The sequence below is a fragment of the Balaenoptera acutorostrata genome, chromosome 3 (assembly GCF_949987535.1).
Source record: "Balaenoptera acutorostrata chromosome 3, mBalAcu1.1, whole genome shotgun sequence".
Lineage (NCBI taxonomy): Eukaryota > Metazoa > Chordata > Mammalia > Artiodactyla > Balaenopteridae > Balaenoptera > Balaenoptera acutorostrata.
In genome coordinates, this window is record NC_080066.1 from 1,601,311 (window position 1) to 1,608,904 (window position 7,594).

Consider the following 7,594-nt stretch of genomic DNA (forward strand, 5'->3'; position numbering starts at 1 on the left):
TAAAGAAATCTTTTTTCTTTTTTTTTTAAATTAAATTAAATTTAATTTAATTTTTATACAGCAGGTTCTTATTAGGTATCTATTTTATACATATTAGTGTATATATGTCAATCCCAATCTCCCAGTTCATCCCACCCACCCCCCCCAGCTTTCCCCCCAGATGTCCATGTTTGTTCTCTACATCTGTGTCTCTATTTCTGCCTTGCAAACCAGTTCCCCTGTACCATTTTTGTAGATTCCACATACATGCGTTAATATACGATATTTGTCTTTCTCTTTCTGACTGCACTCTGTATGACAGTCTCTAGGTCCATCCACGAGAACTGTTAAATCAAGGGAGTTACGTGATGAGACTGAGTTTCCAAAGCATCATCGGTTGTATGCGGAGAGGAGATGAGTGGTAAGGGGACCAGGGCACAGGTAGAGGTGAGGCCAAACTGGAGGGACATTTAGGAGGAAAGTGGACCTACTAAGGGACGCTTTGGATTTGGGAGCTGGAGAGAGGGCTTTCACAAATGCCTCTTCAGTTTCTGTTTGCAGAATGGCTTCATTTAGAGAGACAGGAGACACTGAACGAGTACTAGCTTTAGGGGAAGACATGTGAGTTTGATTTTACACACACTGACTTTCAAGTATCTTTGAGATTTACCCAGGAGGCAGCTAGAGACGTAGGACTGAAGCTCAGAGTAGCGGCTTGGGTTTGAGATGAGTTTGTGGGTCACTTGTGTCCTTTGTGTTTGATGGATGCATGGGAGAGATTGTCTGGAGGGAGGAGTGGCCCTAGCATGGAGCTTTGGGGAATTCCAACGTTAAAACTGGAATGGCAGGGGTAAAGTTCACACACTGCTAATAACAGGGAAAATCAGACTCAGAGCTAAGAGCTTTATAATAATAACTATTATCAAAACCTATTTTTTAAGAGGTGGAAATTTGCATGGAGCTATAACCCTAAGCATGGAGCTTTGGGGAATGTCACGTTTCTAAAATGTGGCCGAGGAAGGACTTCACACAGCAGCCGAGTGGCAGGAAGCAACCAGATGAGGAGGCAGCTTTAAGTCTTGGCCAGAAGTAACCCAAGGGCACGGTCAACAACATTGGGAGTGACCAGGAGGTATTTTTAGTGTGATATGCTTAGAACAAAGCATGGAGAGCAATAACCTTGACTGAGCCCCTCCTAGGAGAGGAGTGCAAGGTTCACAGTTAACCATGAGGCTGTGAAAATGTGGAAGGGTAAAGCACGGAGAGGACAGGAGAGTGCGAACTGAAAGTGATTCGTGACAGCTCTCTCCCGGCTCTGAGTTGTTCTTAACCACAAGGATTTTACGCACAGCTCAAAGTCAAGCCTGAACTTCCCCTTGGTCCACTGAGCTGTCCACACAGAAGGACAACGGGGAGAGGGGGATGGTGTGAATTAGGAATGTCACTGCTGCAGTCAGGAGAGTGGGGTGAGTCTGACTTAGATCTGGGGTTCCTTGCCTGCTGGGTGCTGGGCAGGCACTGATACAGCCCAGCATTCATGTCACCTGTGAGCTCATGCCACAAAGAGGGCCTCGCTTGTGCAGTAGATGTGTTCCTGGAAGGTTGGGTGTTCATCAGATTTTTGTAAGCCGAGTAATATCATTTTCACTTTTTTGACTTTACAGTCTCATTTCAGAGATGATTTATCCTGATTTATTTTCAAATGATGTTTCTCAATGGAATTCTACTCAGCCATAAAACAAACTGAAACAAAATGAAACTGAAATAATGCCATTTGCAGCAACATGGATGGACCTAGAGATTATCATGCTAAGTGAAGTAAGTCAGACAAAGACAAATACCATATGATATCACTTATATGTGGAATCCAAACTATGACACAAAGGAATTTGTCTATGAGACAGAAACAGACTCACAGACATAGAGAACAGACTTGTGGTTGTCAAAGGGGAAGGGGGGTGGGGGAGGGATGGAGTGGGAGTTTGGGGTTAGTAGATGCAAACTAGTATATAGAGAATGGATAAACAACAAGGTCCTACTGTAGAGCACAGGGAACTCTATTCAATATCCTGTGATAAACCGTAATGGAAAAGAATATGAAAAGGAATATATGTATATATAGCTGAATCACTTTGCAGTACAGCATAAATTAACACAACATTGTAAATTAACTATACTTCAATTTTAAAAACTAAAAAAGAGAAAAGGAACTGTTTTTTTAAAAAAAACAAAATGATGATGTTTCTTAACAATTTTGGCAAAAGGTTACTTGCTTTGTTCCTTTCTTTAAAAAATGTATTTATTTATTTTTACAGTAGGTCCTTGTTGGTTATCTATTTTAAATACAGCGGTGTACACATGTCAATCCCAAACTCCCAATCTATCCCTCCCCCTTTCTTTCTCCTCTCCCCCCGCCACCCCAATTTTTTTGTCAAGAGTTTAATGATCTAAAAACACTTAAAGCCATTAGGGGGTTACCATAGGAGAAGAATCCTTTCACAATATTATTAATTCATGGCTCTGCTGGGCCCTGAGGTCCAGCTCCTGCTGGCAACGTAGTGGATGCAACACTAAAACATGGAGGGGGGCTTCCAACCAGGGCTGGGAGTGGCGGCTACAGACTACGGGCTACTTCCTTTTCCTTTGTACCCAGAATGGAAAACTGGGCCCAGCTGAGGGGCAGTCAACCCAGGAGGTGAAGTAACGATGGTTTCAGCTTGGACCCAACACGCATGCGTACAGAAAGAGCATTTTTCTCCAGTGAATTCTCTGAGCATTTTAAACATAATTAAGGAAGCGATATTCAAAGATGAGAGAAATATCTATTAAGTCCTTTTTTTCAAATGGCAAAGAATCTGAGAACGTCAGATGTGGGTTTCTTTTTCACAGCTTGCACTTTGGGGCTTAATTTCTGTGCAACTTCTCCTGCCAAATAAAAGAACTGTTTTGCATAATCAGGTTGCAAGCGAAGTGGAATAAAAGTTTTATTTACACGGGGACTTGACTGTTATGAGGCCCTTTGGATATTGTTCATCGGCTGCCGGAAGAGATTCTCAGACTCTAATTCTGGGTGTTTTTCATCCAATCACTTAGGGGCACGTTAAAGATGACAGAATATTCCTCAACATCTCTAATGAAGGGTGGAGCCTGTGCTTCTTCCCCTTGAACCCGAGCGGGCTCTGACAAATAGAGCACAGTGACGCCGGTTTTCAGGTCCAGGTCTTGAAGGCCTGGCAGCTTCCACTCTGCTTCCTGCAGCCCTGAGCTGTCACATCAGAAGCCCAAGTACTGCGAGAGAGACTAGATGGGGAGGCTTGGACTCCAGCCGGAGAGGGGGAGCTGAGCCCAGCTGAGCCAGCCTTCCTGAATTTTCCACCAAAATGTCAGGCATATGCGTGAAGCCATCTTGGACCCTCCAGTTCAGCCCTGCTGCCACCAAAATCCACCCACTGTCCCCCATCAACGCCGTGTGAAGCAGAAGAAATGCCTCGTTGAGCTGACCCAGAGATCGTGAGGATGAATGCCATGATTTCTGTCAAGAAGCAGGCCTCTGATAAGAACCTTTGAACCTTCCAGAAAAAAGAAAAGTTTTCCTATTTCAGGAATGCCTTTCCAAGACACATGACTCATTTATAGCCACCTGCAGATTACAATCTACAGCGTACATTCCAGGCAGCATTGGGGCATCTAAATTTGATTAGGCAGACGAAAAATTCCTGTATTAAATTCTTATCTGGTTTTGAAAACTTTCTCATAGATGCCCTGAGAACAGATGCCAATCATTCCCATTGACCTTTGCTCTACTGATTATCATCAACATTCCCTGCCAGAAAGTGCAGTAGGTTATAGAACAAGCCATCATTTTTAATTGGCTTTTTCAGGAGCAATCTATTAGATTTGTAGAAACCTCATTCCAGAGCATCAAGGGCAATTTTATTGAAGAAATGTAAGAACTAAGCTCTTCTACTTCTGCAAGAACTTAAAGGTATTGGATGGGTAAAATTATGAATTGATTTGCTATACATCATACTTGGGGATATGACTCTTCTGTCTCAAATAAATCAATAATTGCACTCAGTTTTTGCTCTGTGCGTGCTGTGCTCTCTATGGATGGACAAATGCCTGTTTCTCTAAAATGATGCAGTGATGGAATGTTCTGGCTATTCAAATATCCAAATATTTGACTTAATTGGGAATTCCTATCCATACCAGAGAGTATTTCCCAATTTCAAAAAATTTCAAGTAAATGAAATACTTTATAACTACCACTGGCAATGATTTTTTTCCTTGTCTGATGATTCAGAAGGCCCAGGAATTTCCAGGGTGCCCAAGGGCACCCTTAGGAACTTCACGATGTAGACAAAGAAAGTACAAGAAACTGTGAAATCTGCTATTAAGTCTATGTCAATGTCAGATCCCAGAGTTGTGTAGAATTCATGCTGCAGAGCACGCTGTTCACTTATCATTTCTCTTTTGTTTTTATAAAAGTAGAGCTTGGAAAAAAAATCCGTCTGTTTGTTTGAAGTTTCTTGGTGTTCCAACTTGGTGTAAAGGAGCATCTCCTATACGTGAATATGTACGTGTCCCTGGAAATAATGTTTTCTGCTTAGCTCCAGGGAATGGGGAGATGTATTCTTATGGGAGTCTTGCAGGAACAGTTTAAAAACTCCTTGGTGGGAGTAAATGCGGACGGAAACCACCAGGGTGGCAGCATGGAGAGAGAGGGAGGGACCCGCAGGAGAAGTGAATGCCAATAGCTTTGCAGCTGTGCCTTCCCAGAGCCCCCTGGCTCATGGACATGTCACCCGAGACTCCAGACACCAGCTCTCAAAGGGCTCCACGCTCAGTGAGCTTATTTGGCTCAAACTGAAGAATCACAGTTGGGGATCGTGTCACCTGCACATTCCCTTCATTGTCACATATGGAAATGGGGGCTGCAGGACGCACCCTCCCAGGCCAGGCGGAACCAGGAAGCAGAGCCACAGAGGTTGAGTCTGATTTGAATATTTGCTGTCATCATCCAGATTAAAAATCAACACTAGTTACCATAGGGATGGATCTCTAGGGTTTAGGGAGTAGGGGACGCTGGGTTCCCTCCAGCCCTGACCGGAGATGTCTGTGCAGTCTTTTCCTAATGGCCTTGGCCCCAGCGTGAGAGGAGGGCAGGCCATTTCCACAAAAGTGTCCCTGGGTTCACACATGCAAACACTTCAGAGCCGGTTCCAGGCAGCCAGCAAGGTCAGCATGAAAGATTCTTTACTGCGGCCTCCGAGACTTCATCTCCATTGTTAGCATAAGTAACCCCAAATTTCTCACCAACCTGGACCCTTTACCTGCAAACTGGCTTTGAAGCCCATGGAATCTTGATATCAGTTGCCTTTCACGGATATGTATTTTATGCAGACAAAAATAATTATTGGATGAAAATCTCCTTGTGCTTTTCAAGCATCTGCAAACAAGCTGCTCCGTGAATGCATGAACGGCTACCTGGTTTGCTGACTCATTCACGTCCGTTCCCTGCTGCGAACCCACAAAGCGCTGCCGGTTGGGCAAGTCACTCTATAGACAAATGAATGCATGGGTAAATGCCATATTCCTATTTATGTCTACCAGATGGTTGAGTTAATTAGTTGATTGAGTGAATTAGCTCTAAAGACACTGGATTTTCCCTGTCTGAACTTTCTCAACAGAAGCCTTTTGGGTTGCCAGGCACACACTTTTGTTTATTAATTCATTGTTCATTCAGCAAATATTGATTGACTGCCTGTGGAGCGTATGCCTGGCTCTGCGCTAAGTGCTGAAGCCATGGTGTGAAACTAGGCGGACGTGGTCCCTGCCCACGGGGAGCTTACTCGCTCCAGGAGGGGAGTCTCGCTAGAAACATTGTTACTTGGATGCGATCATGGAAAGGTACAAGGCCAGTGAGAACAGGAAACAGGCGCTCTAATTAGGAAGGTCAGCCTCCCAGTAACAGAGACATTGAAGCCCATAGGAGTTTACTGGGCAGAGGGAGAAAAAGGTGTGGGCAGGGGGCAGAGGGGGGAGGCAGGAGTTAGATGGAGCTCGGCCCCGATAGGCCCTGAGAGCCAGGGGCGCAGGAGCCGGTGACCAGGGCTGAGAGCCAGGGGCCGCAATTTCAAAGATTTGCGGTTTTATGCTAATGACACTGGGGAGTCTCTAAGGGTTTTGGGAATGATGGGACGTGATCAGACATGGGTTTTGAACAGATGACTGGACTGTCCTGTAGAGGATGTACTGGAAGGAAGGAGAATGGACGCAGAGAGCAGTCAGGAGGCCCCACAGGGTCCAGGAGGGAGATGCTGGCGGTTTTGCCTGAGGGCTGGAGTCTGGGGAGAGGAAAGGACGTTTCTCTGCCTTCCATTCTCACCCACTGTGCTGCTCACCACTCATTTTTGAAATGGAAACTGATCCCAATAGGGGCAGGAAGGGAAAATCGTCACACGTCAACGCGTGCTTGTTGCTCACCGTATCAGGCACGGCTTAAACCACTTGGGGGGACAGCAGTGAACAAAATCGAATATTAGATGACACTCCCAGGGCAGGCACCCTTCAGGCTGCATTCTGCCAATTTCCACTTTCTCAACCTCAAACGCTTTACTGTCCCACCTTTTTACGGTAAGGGAGTGCTATGTTGCCTTTGCAATTTTCCTACATTTCTTTTCTTCAACATTTCCCCCTTTCTCTCCTCTTCTATGATATATTCTAACGATTTGGTATCAGTGTTATTCCACTTTTATGAAAAAATTAATTTTGAGAAATGAAATGCTGAAAGTTGAAAACGTGTCCCAAAAAATCCCTTCTGCACAGAGAGCTACTCTTCCTCTGTGGTCCAAGTTGGAGATATTGATTTATTTAGCACGTACCCTGTTCCAGGCACTGTCCTAAGTGCTTCGTATGTATTGTCTCCTAATATTTATCTCCATAGCGTTAGTGAATACTGTTATTATTATACCCGCTTTATAGATGAAAAAACTGAGGCACACAGCAATTAAGTTACAGAGAGCTGCAGAGTTGGTGAGGCGAGTGGCAGAGGGTCGCTTCTCCAGATGCAGAGACGCAGAGAATCTCTTCCTTCAGCCCAGTGCCTACAGAGCCACTGCCCTCAGATCCAGGCTTTAAACGGGCACAGCCAGAAACCCAGCTCCACTGGAATAAAGTCCTCAGGAGGGTCCACAAGCCCGCTCTGCTGCTTCCCCTCCGGGCTGCAGGCCAATGGCTGCTGGTCTCGCTGTCGAGGCGCCTGGTTCCTGCTGTGTCCGGAAGCCACACTCCCCACGCTGGACCTTGTCATTGAGAATAAGGACAACACGATAAAATGGTACAAAGGCCAGGAGGGGGGAACAGAGACAGAGACTCTCCCTACTCCAGCAGCCCACTGGGTGATCCTTCCAAGGATGGAGTTTATAAGCCATGAGTGAACCTGAAATTCTAGCTGACCAGACTTTGAGAAACTTCCCATCTGTTTTGTGTTTAAAATAGGCTTTTCGTTTGTGGAGAAGTTTCAAATCAGGGATTATGTTAATCCTAGAGATGGGAGCGTACCCAAAGGTAAGATTATTCCGATGGGATTCCTCAGAGAATGTATTGAAGTTCG

General features: G+C 45.1%; 1 long non-coding RNA gene across 1 annotated transcript; it reads left to right on the forward strand.

The window, feature by feature from the left end:
- The first annotated feature begins 231 nt into the window (after positions 1-231).
- On the forward strand, positions 232-4,423 carry LOC130707483 (uncharacterized). The gene is made up of 3 exons (XR_009007369.1): positions 232-1,445; positions 1,644-1,797; positions 3,073-4,423. It is a non-coding gene; the product is annotated as an uncharacterized LOC130707483 (long non-coding RNA).
- Positions 4,424-7,594: the final 3,171 nt, after the last annotated feature.